This window comes from Pleurodeles waltl, chromosome 8 (genome assembly GCF_031143425.1).
Source record: "Pleurodeles waltl isolate 20211129_DDA chromosome 8, aPleWal1.hap1.20221129, whole genome shotgun sequence".
Classification (NCBI taxonomy): Eukaryota; Metazoa; Chordata; class Amphibia; order Caudata; family Salamandridae; genus Pleurodeles; species Pleurodeles waltl.
The window spans coordinates 1,199,828,801-1,199,851,374 of NC_090447.1; the positions used below are offsets into that span (position 1 = coordinate 1,199,828,801).

At 41.3% G+C, this 22,574-nt stretch overlaps 1 long non-coding RNA gene across 1 annotated transcript; it reads right to left on the reverse strand.

Moving 5' to 3' along the window:
- Window positions 1–2,187: 2,187 nt before the first annotated feature.
- LOC138249201 (uncharacterized) lies at window positions 2,188–7,158 on the reverse strand. The gene is made up of 3 exons (XR_011194777.1): window positions 7,121–7,158; window positions 3,095–3,171; window positions 2,188–2,223 (listed from the first exon to the last, which is right to left on the reverse strand). It is a non-coding gene; the product is annotated as an uncharacterized lncRNA (long non-coding RNA).
- Between the last annotated feature and the right edge of the window lie 15,416 nt (window positions 7,159–22,574).

Genomic DNA, 22,574 nt, shown 5'->3' on the forward strand with positions numbered 1-22,574 from the left:
CAGAATCAGAAATAAAGTTAAGGAATTTTATTACAAGTTAGAATTTTATTACAAGTTAATAGTCGAGATGATAAAAATCAGTCTCAAAAACATGCATTAAAGATTCAACCTCACAACAGGATAACCAAATCTCCTGAAGTTGTTTAGACACATCAGCATTAGGCATACTAGAAGTCCAGTTACAGCAATTCAGAAAATTAAAAATAAGATTTGGTGTTCAGAGAACAATCTTCGATTCTCTCTAAAAAACATGGATAGCGTCTAGTTTAGGACCTAAATTTATCATAGTTTCTAAGTCCATGGAAAAATCTCAAAAAGTCAGGAAAATGCTAGAAAAGCGAAAATATATGCTCAGGCAAATTTATAAGGTGGCAGTATTTCAGAAGCTCAATCAGGAGTCTTCTGAGAATCAGAAATTGTTTACTAAAACCCCATTGAGCAAAAAGGGAGAGAATGAGTGGGGAAAATAAAGATGTGAACCTCTCAAAGTCCAAAGGAGGTCTGCCTAACAACCTATGTGAGCAATAATTAATTACACACAAGTCCTTCCAAGCAGCACCCCTTGTTCACTCCATCAGGGGCTCCATTGTCCTTTTCCATTCTCACGCTGTAAGCTGCAACATCTATAGGGCCAGATTTACAAGGATCTAGCACCTCCTTGTGCCACATTAGTGTCATTTTTTTATGCTACATGGCTCAATGAGCAAATAATCACTGCGTCATAGTTACAAAGTATGCATTGCACCACTTTGCGACTCCTTGTGCCACATTATGCCTGCGCCAGGTATAATGTATGTAAGAGGGGAATCCCAGCATTAAGGTTCCGGCAAAAATGGCACAATGAAATCTACAAGACTTCTTTGCGTTTTTTTTGGCATAATTTGTAATGCCTGCTCAAAGCAGGCGTTAAAAGGATGCACCCATTGTAGTCAATGGGCCTCGTTGCACTTTGCTGCAGTAGCGTAAAAATTATTGATGCTAGTGCAGCAAAGCGCCGCATTAGCGTCAAACATTTTGACGCTATTGGCCTAACGTGCTCTATGGTGTCGTTAGGTGGCAGTGGGGGACACAAGAAATCTGGTGCATCAGTACTGATGTGCCATATTCTTGTAAATCTGGGCCATATGTTTTTTCGGAGCAGTCCTGAGAACGATGTTGTCCTTGAACACCTGCAACATTATTGAATAGGGACTGTCAACTCATGATTGGTTTCTCCATGTTCTTCCATCAAGGTCTTTTTCTCAAGCGCTCTATGTCTAAGACAGTGTGCCATCGATGTATTCCCAAGCTAACATTTCATGTGAACATTCCTGCACAGAAAAAGACATGCAAGCAGAAATGGAAGATAGCATTTTATGTTGAGGGAAATTCAGGTATATTCATGTCAAGTTTAAACGTGTAACACAATAGAGCACATTTAAGATGAATGTCAACTGTCCACATATAACTACAAATATATGGGAATGTCAGTAACTGATTTCAAATTGGATTCATATTACAGTTAAGAAAAAAGGAGGACAACATTTGAAAACACAAGTGTAAATGCGACTGTGAACTACATTTAAATGCAACATTAAAACATTAGTGCTCACGTTTACATGAACTATTCTCTTTCTGATGTTAATATATTCCAATAATATCATGATGATATCTTCATCATTCAAAATGACTAGTTGATAGTGAATGCACTCCAGTAGTGCTTTCAAGTGGACCATTTACATTTATAAAGTTAGATGACACAGACTATATAGTGCTAGGTGCACATATAAATTGCTTATTTGCGACGTGTATTGGTGGAGTCAAATTAAGCTCCTCTACAGGTTACCAACCATCTTCAATTTCGGCATTAGGTACAAGTTCACTAGCATGCCTTGTGTTTGAGCAGACTGTCTCTGTCTAGGAGCAGTCTCTGTCTAGGAGCAGTCTCTGTCTAGAGCAGTCTCTGTCTAGGAGCAGTCTCTGTCTAGGAGCAGTTCACCCCTCCAAAAAAACTGTAACTCACAGTAGGCTCAAACCATTTGATAGAAATCCGCAATACGATTGTCAAGAACACGTACATAAAATATACTTCTCTGTGTGAGTACCCTCGCTCCTTCTGCTCTGCTAATGTTCTGAATCAACCGAACACTAGAAGAATGTATGCACTGGCTTTCTCAGTTGGTTTTCGCCATACTTCTTAGTGGTACTGGGCCCCCGATTGATTATGGAACAGCATGACAAAACCTTAAAAGGTACATTTTGGATCAGTTGTTGATCAGTAAAACTAACAGGAAGGAAACGATATTTGGAATAGCAATGATTTGTGTAAAAAACAGGGTTGAGTTCCTAGTTAAAAGGCACAAACAAATGTAATAAACAAATAGAATTTGCCATGGAAATTGCTGGAAATAAATCAGTAAGAGACAGCTGGTCCATAATGGCAAATGGAAAATGATAATCTCAATGTGAAAAGTACGTGTACAAAATACACCGTATAGGCCCGTGTTAAGTGTCAAAGTCTGTGAAAATGTTTGAGTGATGCCACATGAAAGTGCAATTGAGACCTGCAGAAGGCATTTGATTTACTGTCTTTCCCAGAACTGATTGGTTTGCGCCACATTAGATTCTAATGGAACCGTAACTGTTTATCAATGGCATATGAGCATACTTCAAAAAAGGTACTTTTAAGGTAATCGGCCTCAGCCAAAACATACACAGAAATAAAAGCGGCAGCCTGTTCCACAGAGAGATTTAGCTAGAAACTCCATCTATATCTACCTCCTGTTCTATATACTTATTCCTTTTGTTTTTTATCATTTACTTCTGGATGACTTCATTATATTAGTTCAAACACTTTTAGAAAAACTTAAAACTGAATACATTGGTGCAAGTGGTTATAGGTGAATGAGGAATCCTTCATGGTAATCGAGTTGGTGCTCTGTAAAAGTTCCTTAAACGCTCTTGGGGCGGGTAAGTAGTAACAGGCTATACCCCTGCTATTTTGCATGTCACTTCTCATGAGAAGAATACTACATCAACCTCAGAACTGCTTTTGCATTGCGCAGCAAGTGTAGGTGAATAGTTACAGTATTAATAATAGTAATTATACACTTACATGGAAGATGTAGTTGTAGGTGATGTAGATGACCCATTAAACAGAGAGGTGTGATTTACTACTCATATTCCGATACGCTGAAAATCATGGAAACTGCATTAATCAGAAGCCTAAGATTTACTCCACTAAGTCGAATCTCTCAAACAATGACCAAGTGCATTAATCAAAAGAGTGGAATTTAGCAGTAACAACTCCTATCCAATTTAAATGGTGTTTAGACACCTATTTAGTCAAAATATCGTGTTGACAAAATGTCTTGTCAAGAATATTGAAGACAAGAATATCATGAAGGTAAGTTTCTATGGGAAAGCAAAGGTTCACTATACTTAGCTCCACATATATGTTTCTTGACAGCATATATCTTCAAGGTACGTAGATGTGGAGTTAAGAAAAGTAAATCTATACTTACCTATTTGCACATACCTTCTCAATATTAAGGCCCTCTATATATTTGACACAATACTCTGTCCACATGATATTTTTGTCCTCAATATCAGTGATCCATATAAATTGAAGAAAGTGAATACATTAATCGGGTGACATTTCCTATTATAATTCCAGTCCTACAAACACTGGGGAAAGTGCATATACTTGGGACCAGGTCACATTTACTATTTTAATTTCAGTCCCTTAAACATTAGAGAAACTGAACATATATTTTTTGAGAGAGTGATTTCAGGGCTTTAGGTGGGATTAAACCAACTTTGAAACTGGTACTTATAAGGCCCTCTTTTCATGCCTTTAATTTTACTGGCTAAAAGACTGATCAATTTCTTAACAATGACTGGAAAAAGCCTTCAAGTATTGCATTTCAGTGATGCAGTTCTTGTTTATGTTTCCTATTGTACTTCGTCTTACATTTCCTATCAGTATTTGCTTTTTTTAAGATGGAGTGTTTCAGTAGTTTTTTCAGGCAAGTTATGGCTCTTGTTAAGTTCATACTTTGAACCAAGTCACCTGCAAGTGCCTGAGACATCTATGAATGCAGGTGCGGGCTTATGGCTGCTGCCGATTGTGAACTCTGAAGCTGAGGCAGATGGGAGTGTGAGTATTTGATAGGACCTTTAGATATGTCTACAGCCCAAACCACTGGATGGAATTATGCCAACTTTGGCAGAAAGGTAGCTTTGGTACACAGATCACACTTTCGCTTACTTGGTGTAAATCCATTCAGTAGTTTTTGAGATATTAAAGGGAAAATACATTTGTATATCTCTGGCCGTGATGACCTCCCGAATATTTTGTGAATAATTTGTGAATTTTCATGAATATGCATGCGAAAAGAAGCGCTGCAATTGGCTGACTCCAGCCTGACTAGAAATTTGGGGCTGCCATTTTATTTCATGGGACACGGTCCTTAGGGGTGAGAATTCAAATTGGAAATGGTAAAAGGGGTCAGGGTGAAGGTACCCTGACCTCAGGTTTAGGGGCCAATTATGGGTTTAAATTAATTTTTCATCACCATGCGTGACTATAACTCGCGCCTTCGGCATGCACAGCTAATTGCTCCACATATTATATAATTGATGAGATTTTGTATGGCATGCTTGATATTATCACTGCAATATTTGCAATAAATTATTGATATGGAAACTGTGCATGGCAAGGGTACGAGATATAGTTACCTTAGGGCGCAAATTATAGTTACTTAAAAGAACTATAACTATAACTGCTAAAGTTCTATGGTTTCATATGAGTAAATTCAGAACCTAACTATAACGTTTGTTACCTTTGTTTTTTTCAGTGAATTTCTATGGTTTTTTAATGTAAAATAAATGTAACCACAATATGTTATTCCAAAAGGCAGTGCATGGCAGGGGTTGGTCGCAAGGCCTGGCCTTCAGCCAGGTCTTGTATCCAAGCCCTTATAAACACCCAACCCCACGCCCATGCATGGCCTTTGGCCATACGCAGTGCGGGCTGGCCACAGAGCCTATCCCTGTCAGTGGATCTATAACATCCCTGTAACCTTTGTTTGTTTCAGTGAAAAAAAATAATATATATGTATATATAAATACATATATATTACAACACAAAAATTCTGCTGCACTCCTGGGAGTTGAATTCTTCCATTTATTCAAGACAGCCACCATCTGCATCACATCTTTATTCACAACGCATTTCAACAATACATCTTTTTTAAGATAATTTTTTTAAAAGTTTTCTCAGTCCTTCAATTGTACTGTGCTATTTATAGTTCATTGCAAAGCACTCTGGGAGTTGTAGTATGGCAACTTTTGATTTCCAAATTGTTGTCTTCATAATACACAGTTCCAATCATGCTGGTATTTTCAATTGGCTCAGTGCCTGCCATCTCAGAATACGTATATATACACATTTCAAAAAACACTACACACCCAATGCCTCAATACACACCACAACCTAAAACAAATAACATCATTAAGAATATATCCTAAAAGGCAAGAGTCAATAAGAGCTCTGCTGCTGAAAATCACTTAATGTTGCTCTTAAAAATACCCACACATATATACTTATGGTGCCTGATTCACAAACCACATTTTGTCATATGTAAAACAGTACTGGAGTAGCTTTACTTATTATTTACTACAGAATTCAGTCCACAAACCTACAGGTGGAAATCGCTACCTCCACTGTTTTTATCTTTTTGTGGGGATAACTCCACACATAAAGGTTTACTATATAGTAGTAAATGTGGGGGGACCAGGAAGCGATGGGAAAATGAAGATTATCTATTAAAAACTAAAAGAGGTTTGTGGAAAAATAAGGAGTAAAGAGAGTTTTAAGGAACAACAGGCTACTATACAGTCCCACCCACAAAAGTATAAGCACATTGCTATCTGCAGACAACACTTCTAAACTTACTACAGTCATTAATTGACAAGAGTAGTAAATGTACTGCAGCTCAACCTTTGAATAAGTCAAGCACCAAACATACCTACTCACAGATACTACAACACACTAACATAGAAAATCATGGAGGCGGGGCTTAAAAAAACACTTCATAGAAATAGAAATCTATCTATCTACCTATCTATCTATCTATCTATCTATCTATCTATCTATCTATCTATCTATCTATCTAACTATCTAACTATCTACCTATCTACCTATCAGACTATCTATCTATCTATCTATCTATCTAATGTTAAGAAATTGCATATAGTTATTAAATAAATATTTTATTAATTGGACATTTTATAACATTCATAACTGTAAAATGAAATACCATCTGCAAAAATTTAAAATAATTTACATTGATGAGAAACATAACATTTAGCAAAATCGAATAGCTATTTAATACAAATAAAGATATTACTGTGGGTGAGATTCTTTTATATATTATTTAAGAAATATTATTCATACATTAAATAAGTATATATTAATTTAATAAATACACATTTATATTAATGAGTTAATATGCTGTCATTTAGGGATGATACTAAAATATTTTAATTATTTTTAAAGAATAATTAAAAGTAATAATTCTTCCTATACTTTCCCATAGTGAGATGTCTGCTAAGCCAAAGATCGCCACCTACTTGCAGCTAGGATAGGTTGATCACATGTAGAGCTGGTGAGCCCACTCTTCTAGTGATGTGTGGAGTTTTAAGTCCTGTGCATAATATGAGGAAGTCACCTTCAATTATCAGACACACAAGAATGATGTTCAAGAGCAGTTAGCCTTTGGGGAGAAGATGTCTAGTTCCATATCTTTTATACTTTCCTGGGCAGCTAACAAGTTGGTTTTGAGTGGCTGACCTGAAAAGTTTTCTTACTTCTTAGACGTCTCTTATTTTGTTGCCCTACCCCATCCTCTTACACTCTTGGTGCTGTTGGCAGTTGTAGCTATGGCACAAAGCCCTCACCAAGCAGAAACCTCAACAGTCAAGCATTATTGCAACTTTGGATGCTGTACTGCATTTATCAGGTGTAAGTAAATCTGGTCCCAACTTCATGAGTATTATCCAAACTTTGGGTCTCATTACAACTTTGAGTCCCCGTCATACCTGTAGCCTCACCCCCCAACTGTTATGAGCCATTCACCTGAATTTCCCAGGTTGTTCCAATAGGGTGAGTATGGCTCCAACTCCCTCTAGGGCCTGACTGCGATTGTAGTGATTCTTTAAGCTAAGCGCTGCACCAGCCGAGGCCCCAAAGGGAAGGGGGGTTTGGAGGAGAAAGAGAGAAATAATTAACCACTCGGGCCTCAGCACTCCTTCTTATCGAGGCAGGGTGGACAGGATGTGTTGTAATGGGCATTGGGCCCCCTTGGTTAACAGGACTCCAGCATGGGAACAGGTCTGTAAAAAGAGGCACAATTAGTTTACTAGCGTACCATGTTTTCTTCCGCTTTGCTGACGTGTACTTACGGATGAGTCATCATGCCATATGCTCATAGCACTTGGTGATGACTTAGAAAACAATGTTCATTCACATAATTTGGTTCAATTAACGGTGCTTTAACATCTCAAACAAAGTGAACCATAAATACATACACCCTAGTGCAAAAGGGCACCACGGAGAAATGCAATGTCACGACTCCATCAAATGCATGCATACCTTAATTCATGAACATTACAAGCACATCCCATTGTACTGTACCACTGTGCATGAGAGTGCTGTATCACGAGGGAGTAGGGCTGCAACACCGTCATCTTACGATGTTTTCACCGGGCTGACCACCGGAAACATCGTATTACTACATTTCCTCAAGTCAGCCCGGCAGAAACAGTGCCACTGCATTGACCTCGGCTCTCTCAAGGGAGCGGAGGCTGATGTCATTGCACACCAGCACCCTTGGAATGCACACTGTCTGCATAGCAGACAGCCTGCATTTCAAGGGTGCTGGCAGGGGGACCCTTGCACTACCCAGGACATGGTCATGGGCAGTGCAGAGGCCCACTTGTGGCCCCCAGCACTGGCTGGACACACAATCAGCACGGCCGTGTTGCCATGGGCAGCGCTGTGGCTGACCACAACTCTGACCTCCACCACTCAGTCGGGATCCGTGATCCTGGAGGTGGTCCCATGGCGGTCGGAGCGCCAGGCTTGTAATCTAGCAGTCAGACCTCCAGGAGTACAGAGGTCTGACTGCCACTGTGAGTTTGGCAGTCTTAAGACCGCCAAACTCGTAATATGGCCCTTTGTCTTCCGTTAAATAGGACTAGTAGGTAATTATTTCTTTTATTGTTTGAAGGACTTAAATATGAATTGTTTGAGTACCCCTGGTGTCACTAAAGTCATCAAAATGTGACAGGTTTAAGCCTTATGTTAAGCAAGCATTAATAGTTTACAACTTAGAAGCTGCTGTGACACACAATTTGAATGTGCATTTCCTTAAACTACATAGTTCGACTTAGGTGGTATTTTAATTAAATCATGTGTTAGAGAGATAAAATTGTCATAATATAATTTATACTCTAGACTAACTGTGCATATTAAAACAATATTGAATTTCTAATGATTAATGAATTTAAAATGTGCACAAAAATGAAAGAAATGTACTTCCCTGTTATACCTACTGAAATTCATTGACAAAGTTTTCCGTTTACAAGTGAGGTGTATTATGCATAATAATGAAGTAATATAAATGCTGAATTCATATAGTTGCATCCTATATGTGTTAACTAAACATATTAATTGAACGTAATAATATGATTCTCTTGCTTTAGCATACGTAAGGCCTGCAGAGCATGCATTTGGTGATAGTGCTAGAAATGCTGATTAATTTCCTAACGTGAAATTTCTTTCAGGTTACTTTCCCATGAAAAGATTAAGATTTAGTAATAGGCCCTATTGTTTAGATACAGAGAGAATGTATTGTAGTGTCCTTGGAAGCAGGACATTGTGGAACATGGACTGACATTGCATACTGGAGTCACTCAGATGGAAGATGTTCCCATAACAGTCGGGAAAATATTGAACTGTTGCAGATTGGAGTTGTGTGATTTATTTCCCTTGGATGATGCCCCTTCAAAGTAAACCGGTCTGATACCTTTGGTAAATCAGACTGCTTTGGGAGTTCTAATATACCAAATAACTTTTGGACTTGGATGAGATTGCAGATTCTCAGATTTTCAGATGCTTTTGGACCTGAAGCTTTGCTGATGAAGAATCCATGCAGTATCCATTGTAGAGGTATCTTCTTCTCAGCCATTGCCCCTTTGAAATGCCCTCATAGACTTAGAAATCCATTTCCTTTCTTGAGACTCCTAATTAGTCAATTGCAGTTCCAGGTTATCTTTTTCCAAATTATTTTTGCCCTTTTGTGATTTTTGTCTTCTGCCTGCATTCCTTGAGTGAGTGTGAGTTAGTGGTTGGTATTTAGTGATTCCAGAGTTCACATGGAGGGTCTGTATCAACCGGAGTGAAAATTACTGGCCAAGATTCACTTATAGTGTAATTGTGAAAGCCACAGTCGGAGAAGTCAAAGCCCATACAGCTTTGAAGTGTGTGAGTTCCTGTCCTTAGTGTGCAGACAGGTTGTTGATTATTGCTTGCAATATTGTGCATTAGGTGTAACTGAGCGATTGTGTGAGAGACAATTGCGAAGTGATTACAACTGTTGAAGAGAGTGAGTATGACATAATTTTGTAGTGCTGGTATAGGTCAGTTAGTGTGAAGCTATGCTTGTATTGCTGGACAGTGCCGCATTGCTATTGGCTGAGAACAGCGAGAGCAAAGAATTGTGGGACTGAAGTTACTTCCTGATTTGAGCAAAAAGTTGTTGAATTTATTGAATTTGACCAAAAATGAAGTTTATCAAAGCTTTTAAAAGTTCATCAAGAGGAGAGTTATTTATTCCAAATATTGTAGTGATAAAATAGAAAAGAAACAGAAAAATCTTAAAGCAAAATTCATGGTTTTGCAATTGAAAGCAGCACAGAAAGCTAATCAGAATCTGCAGGTGATGGTGAACACTGGTGCAATGCAGGGAGTACAACAGCAGATGTTGAATGCTGTCCAGCCTAGAAGTAGAGGGACATGGAGTTCAGGTAGATCAGATAGAGGTGCTCTTGATGTCCAGACCTTGAAAAAGACTAATCTCTTGTCATGTGTGCAGAAGTTTTGTTCATTGGCGATGGGAGTGACTATATAATAATGTGAATAATGATGTGCAGAATGGTGGAGTTACTCAGATGCAAGGTGGTAATCAGTTTCAGGTTCAAAGAGTTCAAAGACCTTGAGTGCAAAAATGTGAATGTGTCCCGAGGGCAGCAGATAAAGGTACCACAAGCCCTGATGACCCAGCAGCAAATGATTGTTCCTCAGCAAAACATGACTCAAACGGCACATGCTAATGCAAAACAAAAAACATCACAGTATCCCGTAATTGACCTATGTGATGAGGAATTCATAGAAACATTTCACAGTGATAGTTCTGATGATTGCATGCTAGGTGCATCCTTGGAGGTAGATAAATGTGGTCCCTATGTCAATGCCAAAATTATAGGCCATGATGAATCATTTTTGTTTCAGAACAAAAGTGTCAAATGTACCCCTTTCAGGAAATAGAATTCAGTTTGTAGGAGTCACAAAATAAGCAATTGACCAATCCTGTAATCAGGGCATGCCCCAGTGAAAATAGGTTCATTTGAAGATGAGCACCAATTTGTGGTTTGCAATTCAAGCCCTTGAACTTACCTGGATGTGACGTGTTGTGCAAGCTATGTTGTTTTAGTAGCTGCACAACTGAGGAACAGCAATTCAGACAAATGAAGAAGATGTGCACTATAAAACTGTAGGAGAACATTCAAGTGTCACATTGTACCCAATGATGACATGTAGTGATTTGCCTGAAGATTTTAAGAAACAGTGACACCTGAGGTTTGGGATTTTTCAAGAAAGGAAACAGGACTCATTAAAGGAGCTGAGCCCATTTAAATAACAGTGAAGCCAAATGCAGTGTATTAAAAAACACGCACATATAAAATGTCACCAGAGACTCTTGCTGGATACAACTCCTTTGATCAGTTGTCCGAATGAGCAGGGTACCTTGAGGGAAATTTTAGGAAGCCCATGTAATTCTCCAACTTTAGGACTGCGGAAGCCCAATGGAAAATATTTCATAGTCCAGGATTTGAGAAAAGTGAAAAAAATTGTTATTCCATGTTCAGCAGCGATTTTATTCCAAACTCCCTAGGACACTGAATGGTTTACTGTGTGTCTATTCAAAAACATGAGGAATCCAATATTAATTTGCATTTAAATTTGGCAGTCATGTTTTGGCCTGGTACAGAAATCCTGAGGGGTATACAATCACCATCCATTTTCAACCAGATCTTGAAAAAGAAGCTGGCGTCCCTTAAAATGCACTATCATTCAGTCTTAGTCCAGTATATAGATGACCTGTTAGTCGCGTCAAATACCCAAAACGCATGGAGAAGAGATACAATTGCTCTCTTGAATGATTTAGGAGAGAATAGTCACAAAGTTTCCCGTACAAAATTATGGTATTGCAAGAAAGAAGTTCTGTATTTAGGCCATTACATTGAGAAACGTGTGAGGAAGGTATCTCAAGAGGGAATTTCAGCAGTCATGAAAATGAGTCCTCCTCCTACACAGAAAGAAGTCAGAATGTTTTTGGGAGTGAATGGCTACTGTTGTCAGTGGATTCCAAACTTTTCTCTTTTGGCCAAGCCTTTACAGATGTTGACACATAAAGATGTGTCTGATCTTGTACCATTGGATGACAACTGAATACGTGCCTTCACTGAGCTGAGAGAAAGCCTATACCGAGCCCGCTGTGTGAATGCCTGATTATAACCAATGTTTTTCTTTGTTTTGTTTAGAAAGAGATGGTTGTGCACTTTCAGTTTTGACACAGCTGCTTCAATATGCAAACAAGTATGTGGCTTATTTTTCAGCTACACTTGATCCTGTAGCAACAGTACTGTCTGGTTGTTTAAAAGAAGTTGCTGCATTTAGCGTCAGCATCGAACAGTGCAAAGGCATTGTTATGGGCCATCCACTGAATGTTTTTATTCCCCACTCAGTGGAAATTTTGTTGACCTGTACTAAGACACAATATTTAACTAGTACTCGTTTGACCCATTATGAGCAAGTTATGCTTGCCTCTTCAAATGTGAACATAAGGAGATGCACTGTTTTAAACCTAGCCACCTTGATGCCTATTCCTGTTGAAAATGCAAGTGACCACGAGGATGAGGTTGAGCATGACTGTCTTGATGTGACTTAATTGTGCATCAAACCAAGACCTGACATTAAAAATGATCCTGTAGATTAAAATTAATACATCATGTTTGCTGATGGCTCCTGTTTAAGGGATAAAGATGGTACCCTGAGAGCAGGTTATGCATTCTGCACAGTCTCAGGTGTGATAGAAGCCTCTTGGCTTTGAGGAGTCTTTCCAACCCAAGGAGCCATATTGATAACTCCTACCAAAGCATGCTGTGTTTCTGAACAGCTTAAAGTGACCATTTATACTGATAGTCAGTATGGTTTTGGTGTTGTTCATGACTTCGGATAGTTGTGGTCCCAGAGAGGCTTTATGACCTCTTCTGGTTCCCATTCCAAAACTGTATCAAGATTTACCATCTGTTAAATGCATTACAGTTGCCTGCAAAAATTGCTGTTGTAAAATGTCTGGTTCATAGAAAATCAACTGATTATGTAACTTTAGGGAATACATATGCTAAGGAAGTTGCCAAGTATAGTTGTACCTCCATCAATGGAGAGTGGGTCAGTAATACACCAGATGAGACAAGTCAAATGTTTTAGCTGACTGCTGTTGATATGTGGGAAGAAGTAAAGAGATTACAGAATGAAGTAACAGAGGAAGAACAGCAAACTTGGGTTACAGCAAGATATGTTAGGAGAAATTAGGATGATGTTTGAGTTTCAAGTGATGGAAGAGTTGTGTGGTCCAATACCTTATTGTCCCCTATGGCAAAGCATTACCATGGACAAGCACACATAGGCAGAGATGCAATAATAAGGATATTCAGAGAAACATTGTTTAATCCTAGATTCAGACTGGTTGCTGAAGCCCCATGTCACAGATGTGTCACATGTCAGCAGATGAACATAGTAAATTGCACAGTTGTTACACTGAGTCATATTGTTAGATCAAGCAGCTTCATTTTATTGAGCTGCCAGTATGTAATGGACTGAGCTATATTCTGGTCATTGTGTGTATTTTCTCACAATGGGTCGAAGCCTACTCCATTAGGAGAAATGATAGCCTCACAGCTCACAGTAGCAAATGTGTTACTTAGGGAGTTGATACCTAGATTCGGTTTCCTGACTTCTCTAGAATCAGACCGAGGAACTAATTTCAATAGTGAAGTCCTAAAAATGTTATGTTGCGGCATTAAAAGTTGAGTGAAGATTGCACTGAAGCTATTGACCAGAAGCTTCAGGCCATGTAGAGCAGATTATTTGAACTTTGAAGTACCGACTGGCAAAAGTATGTGCATCCACAACCTTGAAATGGCCAGATGCATTGCCTCTTGTTTTGATAAGTATGTGCAGTACACCTGACAGAAAGACAAGACTGCCACCTTACAAAATCATCATAGGGGGCCATGAGATTGCCAGCGGTGCCTGACAAGCTATTGGGACTGGACAAGTGGCGATTACAGCAAGGTCTGATGGGGTTCTGAGTGAGTCGACCAGAGTGAATGGTGCAGAGGAATCAAGGCAAATTCAGTTGACTCATGTAAGCTTGGATGCTGATGAAGGACAAGTTGCTGTAGGTAATAGAGTTGTATCTGCAGGCAATTGGCCTAAGGAGAAAGCTGTGCCTGTTGTACAAGTTCCATCGACTATTGCTGAAGAAACTAAAGAATCCAGTCAAGTGAAAGTGATGCTGAGAGTTGAGAAAACAGAAGGTCAAAGAGATAAGAGTGCTAAGTAGACAATACTCAGCATCTTAATGGATATATTTTGCTGCTCATGATTTAGAATAGAAGTTTGTGTTAACAATTCAAATCCAGTTCTATATCTTTGAGATTGAAATTGCTCTGGAGTTGAACTTTGAAATCTCTTTGCCAAACTATGAGCTGAGACATTATGTACTGGAAGTGCTCATCAGTGATGACGAAATGTGCTTTAATTACAGACACTTGAACTTTTAGTAGAAGCTTTGAACAATTGTTAATAGAGAACTCTTGATGAACTTTCTAAAATAATTGCATTTTGAAAAGACATTTTTTAAATTTTTGTTTTGCTCAAAATAAAAAAAGGACTGAAAAGAGACAGTACAATATTAAGCCGCTTTGCATTTTTTATTCTTTATTTTAGAATTTGGATTTTTTGGGTCTGGAATTTGAGAACTCATGGAAGCGCATCCCAATAGAAATAGCAGGCGTAAATATATATGCATAGGTTTAGCAGTAGTGATGATTATTATGATTATAGTATTGCTTATAGGTTTGAGTTTGCCCATTGTAAGTGATTCAGATCAGATTGCACCACACTTGTTTTAAATTTAGCAAATTCCATTGCAGATCAGAATTCACAATGATGAGAAATATTTACACACTAATAGTTCTAGAGGTGATTTAGCAGCAAATGTATATTATAAGCTATTATACGAATATATAGATACCATGAAAGTTAGAAATTGTTACGTGTGTACACAGTTGCCTCCATCAGTAGTTTACCCCTAATGTATGGAATTTCCTGTAGTCTGTTATAAACATTGTTTTATGAGCAGGAGTAATATCAATACTTTTATTCTAATTATGATATTAGGATTTGCTATTTTCATTTGTACCCAATATTAAACACTTGAGTAGCATTGCAGAAGCAAAGAATATTGACACTGTGGGAGATTAATTTGAACCTACATTGATATTTGGTACAGTATACGCACACAAGGACAATTTGACTTCCATTCTTAGCTGTCTAGAAAAGGAATTCATTGGGCAAGCTGAAGAACGAAGGAGATCACTGAAAGCTAAAATAAAGAAAGGAGTAGTTTTACAGAACTGGGAAAAAACACAAAACTCACTCAGTAAATGGAAATCAAGGATTCTTGGCTATTGATTGGCCACATATAGGCCAATCATTAGACTACTGGGCATGTATTGAAATTGTGTTAATGGTTTATACCACACTCTTTTCTGGGTCCAAAGATTCATCAACCTCGAAAATCATTGATTTCTGTGAAGGTGGAAAATGCATTAGCACATTTCAGAGTACTTTGGTTATCCCATTTAGAATAAAAGGGCCTAAAGGAGTCACCTAGCCTACAGGTGGGAAGCAATTGCATTTTTACACTATGTGGTAGCTCAGCAAGTCATGTGCCTGCTGCAGAGTCTCTAGTAATATTTGCATAGGTGACAAATCAGCTCATTGTGTAGTATATAAAAATGAAACATAGCACATGAAGTGTTTATTACTGCAATACATTTTTATGGTGGTAAAAAACATGATCAGAATTCAATGGGGATGTTAGAATTTTAATTACAATTAAAGAAAAGCAACTTTTAGAATGTTACTGTTACCCTGCCTGAAGCTCCTTGAGGCTGATTGACATTACCTCTGCAGCCAAACTCAGCCAGTACTTGCCTGCATAAGGTGTGAAATTCCTCCCAGGGCCTACATATTAGGTTGACCTGAATGGGCTGAGATCACACCCTCTGAGCTTAGTAGAATATTTGAGGCATCCTTTTGGCACAGCAGTGTAAAATCCTGCCTGATAGAACTGTTCGAGCCACATTTTTTGGACTTGTCAAGTATGGCCCTAGATGGTTGAGAGAAGGGCAGTAAGGTAATGAATTGTGTTGGACTGTATACTTTTATTATGAAAGTGCATATCTTGAGTAATTGCTTTACAGAAAACACAACACATGATAGATTCAAAGTGCACTTTGCCCAGATAGCTTGAAAAAGAAGCTGACCTCAGCCCAGCACTAGAGTGTCCAGGAAGGTCCTTGGAGTGACCCCACGAAAGGTTCTCTAGAATTTAGAGGATTCCCAGACCACTTCTGATCAAAAGAATGTGAGTTTTGGAAGGAAGAAACTGTTGTGTAGGCTCTCATTATCCTAATGAGACTATTGGATTTTTGGGTAGCAAGATCATTCACAGTGTGGGGGACTAAGTCTGACCCAAATCCGGGTTGAGCTCCGGCTAACTAGCAGTGCCTCATCTCTCCCAAAGGGAAGAGACAATTGGGCAGCCGAGCGCATGACATCTTGGCACTTCCCAGGGAAGTCGTGGTCACTCAGATTCCAACCAGCTCTCTCATACACAGTGTGGTCTCATATATAAATGACAAAGGCAGTTTGAGTTTTAAAGATTGATTTAATAAAACGACTGTATTTTAGATAACAAGGCGTGAGCCGCATTAACCAGAACTATACAACACAGTAGAATTGAAATATTAACGAGGAGAGCGAAGTATAAGAATAACGCTATCATAGTGCTAATAGATTATGTTCTCTCTTCTAAGTTCTATTTTGAGCACAGCATATTAAGCTCTAAGCCTGCCTTTCAGGTTCCCCTGGGAGGACATCAACCCTCATACCTGAGCAAAGGCCTGTGATTGGGATCAGCATCTGCAACAGGGCAGTCAGCGTCTAGTTGTGGTTCCCTGGTCGGAGTCTCCCTCTCACGTGTACCAGGACTAGGAAGTGTTTTTATAACTAACACGCCGGTGTTCTAAGAAACGTCCCTACGTAAGAACGTGTACTTTCTTCGAACCCTAAAGACTAAACTTCTACCACGTCTATCAGCAATGTACCAGACTGTATCCTTGACTGAAGCACAGAGCGAGCAAGAATGTATTGTTTGAGAACTCCAGTGCTGAAGTAAGCTAAACAGTGTGATAGAAGAAAATAAAACAAGACCGTGAAACTGGTTATTGAAAAATAACAGTGCGAGGCTAAATAAAATGCATCTAGGACAAAGTGCATAGAGGCCTAATACTTTAAGCAAACGCACAAGAGCTGCATTATAAAATGGCCACACTACAAAACCAATGGTGTCATATCACCAGGCTCGTCTTTACGACTGTCTACAGACAGGGCATAAGAGAGGGGACTCCCTATTTAATGTATAACGCACTCATAGAGGGGGACACAACATGGGGTGACTAGTGTAGAGCTAGAGGTAGGTTAGTTCCTGTTGGAAAGGGTAGAGCATGCTGTAGTATCCCTTAGCAGGAAGATGGGCCCAGAAGGTAAACTGGTGATCCATGAGGCTGGCCGACATCCCTTCCAAGAGGTCACAGTGAAAGGGGTCCCAGTCACTGCTCTGGGGATATCTCTGCTAGCCAGTCCATGGTGGTAGAAAAGCTGGGATCCTCAGAACAATATCAGCCAGCGAGGACAGATCTGTAGGGCAACATAGGCCCATGGCCCGGAAGCTGTCTGCCCTATGGCCAGCGTATCCTTAGAATAGGAGAGGATACTAGCCTAAAGAAGGCTACTTGTCAGTCCCCGGATGCCTAGGTCACCCCAAAACTCAGATTCCTAAAGTTACTTTCCCTAAACGGAGGGCACAGAGGCCCAGTTGAAGAGTAAGGGCTAGGAGGCGGATGCCTTCCTCAAAGAGATGACCAGAAGGTCATGGTCTACCAGTTCTGAGAGACAAGCACCCCAGGACTGACCTTGGTGAGGCCACTTATAGGAGACCTGAGCTACACAAAAAATGGATCAGATATATATGTATATATAAATATAGATAGTTAACTACATATATATGTACATATATAGCTATATAAAAAATATAGCGCTATGTAAATATATACACAACATATAAGTGTCTATTTTTAAATTAGGGGCCTGATTTATACTTTTTAGTGCTGCATTTGCATAATTTTTTTTATGCAAAAGTGGTGCAAACTTACAAAATTCAATGGTATTTTGTAAGTGGGTGCCAATTTTGCGTCAAAAAATGATGCAAATATGGCGCAAGAAAAGTATGAATCAGGGTCTAAGGGCCATATGTACGAAAGCTTTTTCCCATAGACACAGAATGGGTAAAATCCTTTCGTACATCTGGCCCTAAGTTCTTTAATTTCTTTCACTTATGTTCTTAGTTTACATTTCCTTTTATAATTTTGAATCTGTCCTACTTCCCTTTCCTGGCTGGGGCTCTCACAGACGGTACGATTGTTTAGTAAATCTGCTGTAACTTTTCACACCTTTTAGTATCAGCAATCAGTCACCACTAGGTAGTTATAGTTAGGACCTAATTTCAGTGTTTTTTTTTACTTGCCTACATCTTTGGTGCAACTTGACAAATCTTCACGGGAATTAAAAAATAATTTGCTAGTCACTTCAGCTTCTGTTTGGAAAGTTACGGGGTGATCCTTCCTTGGGGGGGCTAGGGAGCGAGAAAAAGGGAGGGTCCCAAAACACTTCGCAACCCCTCCCGATCTAGTCCTGAGATCTGATTGGCTGACAACACTTCAACAACGAAGCTGCTGGGGTGTGTCAAAGTAAGATGCAGGACATGCTTCTAGGAAGCTCCTCACCGCCCGGCCTGATCCTGCATTATCCTGCCATGCCTGGCGATCGGGGAAGCCTCTTTGATGGGGTTTGAGGCTCTGACCCCGACAGCAGCTTGATTTCCCCGATTGAGGAGCTGGGGGCCACAAAGCCCGGTGGTGAGTGGAGGCCCAGCCTGGGCCGTGTGGTGCCTGATGGGTGGCAGATCCTGAGTGGGGTCAGGCATGGCCCGTCAGACTGACCTGCCTCTCTGGGGGCCGCGGACAAAGGCGGCATTCCCCGAGTCACAGGGGATGCCTTTGTGATCTTGCGATTGCGAGGATGGGCCCGGAGGTTTCCGCCCTGGAAAAGCGTGAGGTGGGCTGGGGTCCAGGCCCGCGAGGAGGCCCAGAGGAGGATCGCAGATCCCTGGCGTGAGAGGGGCCTGTTTTTTTGGCCTCCATCCTTGGTGGGCCCCTCAGATGAAGTGGCTAGAGGTCCGTGAGAGAGCCTTGCTGCGGTGATTGGAGCCGCAGCCCAGTGTGGTTCACTGGCTGCGGACAGAGGAGGGGACTGGGCCGGCAGTTGAACTGGTCGGTGGTCCGTGCCTTGGGCCTGCTGTGATGGTGACCTGCAGGGTGGACTTCGGCCTCATGGGGGTGGCTGAGGAAACATTGCACACTGCTGGGTAGGGTGGACCGGGCGGACCCCAAGATTGAGTGGATGGGGGGCTGTGGAGATATAGATAAGTGGTAAAATACATATATCTGGAGACAAGGCGGACATTGGTAACCCCCTAACTGGACCAATCCTACTCATGAGGAGGACAGAGGCACTGGTAATGTTTACCTGATATCTTCAGATCATGAGCTGTGATGCTCTGGTGAGTGGAGAGCGGGCTGGACCCAGTATTTGGGCAGTGTCCCATTGTACTGTAAGAGGTGAGGAGAGCATTGTGATGTCCTGGATCTTTGGCGTCCTCATTGGAATTGGCTGTGGGTGCTGTCCTCCTTGCCCACTGTCAACATCTCTGTGGGGCACTGACCCCTGGCCTGTCTTGTCTGTTGGGAGAGAAGTTGTGGGTTACCCTTGAGCTTGGTGTAACTAACCGGGCAGGGTGGGAGGTAGGTGAGCTATCACCTGCCCTTCCTACTTTGGTGCATGCCAAGACACTATGGAGAAATGCACCACTTCTGCCCCTTTGCCACTGTGCCAGATGCGACAGGGTGGATCGGGATGACCTGATTGTGCCTGTAACCGTGGAGGAGCCATCTCGTGCTGAACTTCTTGCAGCAATTCAGGGCTCAAGGGTAGCCCTCAAGTGTAAAATAGAGACAGTGGCTATTGAGGTGAAACTTCTCCAGGCAGACCTCCGGAAGGTATCTGATAAGGTCAAGGTGGCAGAAAGGTCCATTGTGGAGTTGCAGATGGAGGTCGACTCTCTGCGCAAACAGATGGCAGAGGTCACCTCCAGATTTGGAGCTTTGGAGGCGAGGCCGGAGGATTCCAAGGGTAGGTCGCGACGGAACAATGTCTGCCTTCTAGGGTTCTCAGAGCAGGCGGAGGGATCCGGTGTGGAGGTATTTGTGGAATGCTGGATCAAGGTTGTGCTGCAACCTGTAGGGCTACCTGGCATGTCGTGGCGCTGGTTGCGTCTCCTCAGCCTGGTGCTCCGCCGCATGCCATCTTTGCTTGCATCCTGAATTATAGGGATCGAGACTGTATCCTGCAGGTGGCCCGGGAAACTGACAAGGCCTTTTTTGAAAACCATAGAATCTCCTTTTATCCACACTATACCAACAAGGTGCAGACATCAAGGAAGGCTTTGTTGAGGTGTAGGCCAAGCTTCGTGCCGTGAATGTACGTTATATGTTACTGTATCCGGAGCGCTCCTCTCAGAGGGCAGATCCCACTTCTTCGACTGCCCGGAGGAGGTCTAGAGATGGCTAGAATTGTGGGACAAAGCTCTGAATGGGTTGAGTCGGGCCCACTCTGCTGCGGGAACAATGGATGGCTCCAGTGGCTCCAACTAGAGAAAACATGGCGAGGGCCGGATGGACAACTCACCGAGGCATGGGGTAAGTGATAGTAATAGAATTGAAATTCAACAGGACGGCACAATGGCAGTGGTTCCCCCGGCCTATCTGCTGCGCTTGATGGTACTACCCAGGCGCATGACCTGGGATCGGAGTTGGTGTCAGATGCCAGTTAACTTTATCCTCCTTACTGCATTCTAACTTTTTCCTATATAGAACATGTTGTTTATAATTGGTGCCTCCTGACTATTGAATGTGAAATGGGGGGTTCGTACTTGAACTGGTAAGGCTTTGGTAGTATTTGTCCCCTGATCCTACAGAGGGAGGATGTATTATTTTTCTCTGGGGCATGAAGTATTAGAGATACAGCTATAGTACATTTAGACTACGGGGTGGGGTTGTGGTTTCCTCCACTGTCGTGGTAGGATTTAGTTTTTGGGGCAAGGGATCTTAGGCTGTTTGTCCTGGCAGCATATACACATATAAATCTACAGTATGTTTTGATTTATTTGTTTCATTGTTTATCCGGGGTGGGAAGGGGGTTGGGGTCTTTTCAATATATGCATGTTTGTATATATTCATTAGTTATATCTGCAGTGCACAATCGTAAGTGGGCCATGGGCGGTAGTCAGGCTGCTTTCCTCAATCATGGGGGGAGGGGAGCAGTTGGGGGCCAATGGGGAATACACAGTGATATTATGGTTCAACAGGTAAATGTACTGACCAGGAATGTCTGGGGGCTGAAAGACTACACCATGCGATACAGAGTGCATTCCTTTTTGCGAAGGCATAAGACTCAAATAGCCTGTTTACAGGAAACACATATTATGGTGGAAAAAGCTCAAAAGGTTGTTAAGAAATGGTGGGGTCAGTTATTCTATGCATAATTTTCCTCTTATGCCAGGGGAGTGGCGATATGGGTGGCTCCAGGGATTCCATTTAAACATATCTATAGCAATGCTGGTGTTGAGGGGTGGTATTTACTCCTACAGGGTACATTGGATGGCACGCCCCTCAGTGTACTCAAAACTTATGCACCTAACACTGATGATAACTCCTTCTATGACAATGTAGCTAGGGTCCTGGAGGTGGGTGTGGATTCCCCCATTGTATGGGCTGGAGATTACTATTGTATTCTGGATGGTGAAAAAGACTGTTGGCCCTCCAAGTAGGGCACTAAACATTTGATGACGACATCCCTTACTGCAGCTATGCACAATGTAGGGTTATGGGAAAGATAGAGGTGGCTTCACCCAGAAAGTAGGGAATACACATGGAACTCGAAGACGTACAACACGTATAGCCGCTTAAACCGATTTCTAATGGGGGCCTGGATTGTGTGCAGGTGTTGGACATATCACACATGGGAAGGTTTTTATCTGATCATGCCCCAGTATTGATGCAGCTGAGATGGGGATCAGATGGCTGGGAGACTCGTAGCTTATGCATGCCTCCTGACTTTCTGACAGATGCTGCATGTCATGAGACTATGGCAGCTGCAAGGACGAATGACATGGATATTAATTGGGTCACCACTGCAACCAGGCAACCAGGGGGATTGAGTAGGAGGCAATGAAAGCCATTCTGAGGGGAGTGTGTATTGGTACCACCTCTGGTTTGTGCAGACAATTGGAGCAAGATCTCAAGAAATGGGAGGGGCAGCTAGCAGATATACAGCAGTGTGAACACTTGGACTTGGACAATGAGATTACTGTGGAGGAGGTGGGTGCAGCTGTGGCAGCATTGTCTAAATCCAAGACCCTGGGGGGATGCGTTTCCTTGGAGCGAAACTATTGGCAGTGTTTGAGGAAGCCCTCATGTGGGGCAATTTGCTGGAGTCACTACGGCAGGGTATTGTTTATCTCATGCTTAAGCCTGGGGGTGATTCGAGCGACCCCTCTTCCTACTGACTGCTCACAATGTTGAATTGTGATGTCAAGATCCTTTGTAAGATATTAGCTACCAGACTGTGAGGAGTGGTTTGGGGGTTGGTTCACAAAGACCAATGTGGATTTATACCTGCTTGGAGCATGGCTTTTAATTTACGTCGTTTGGTGCAT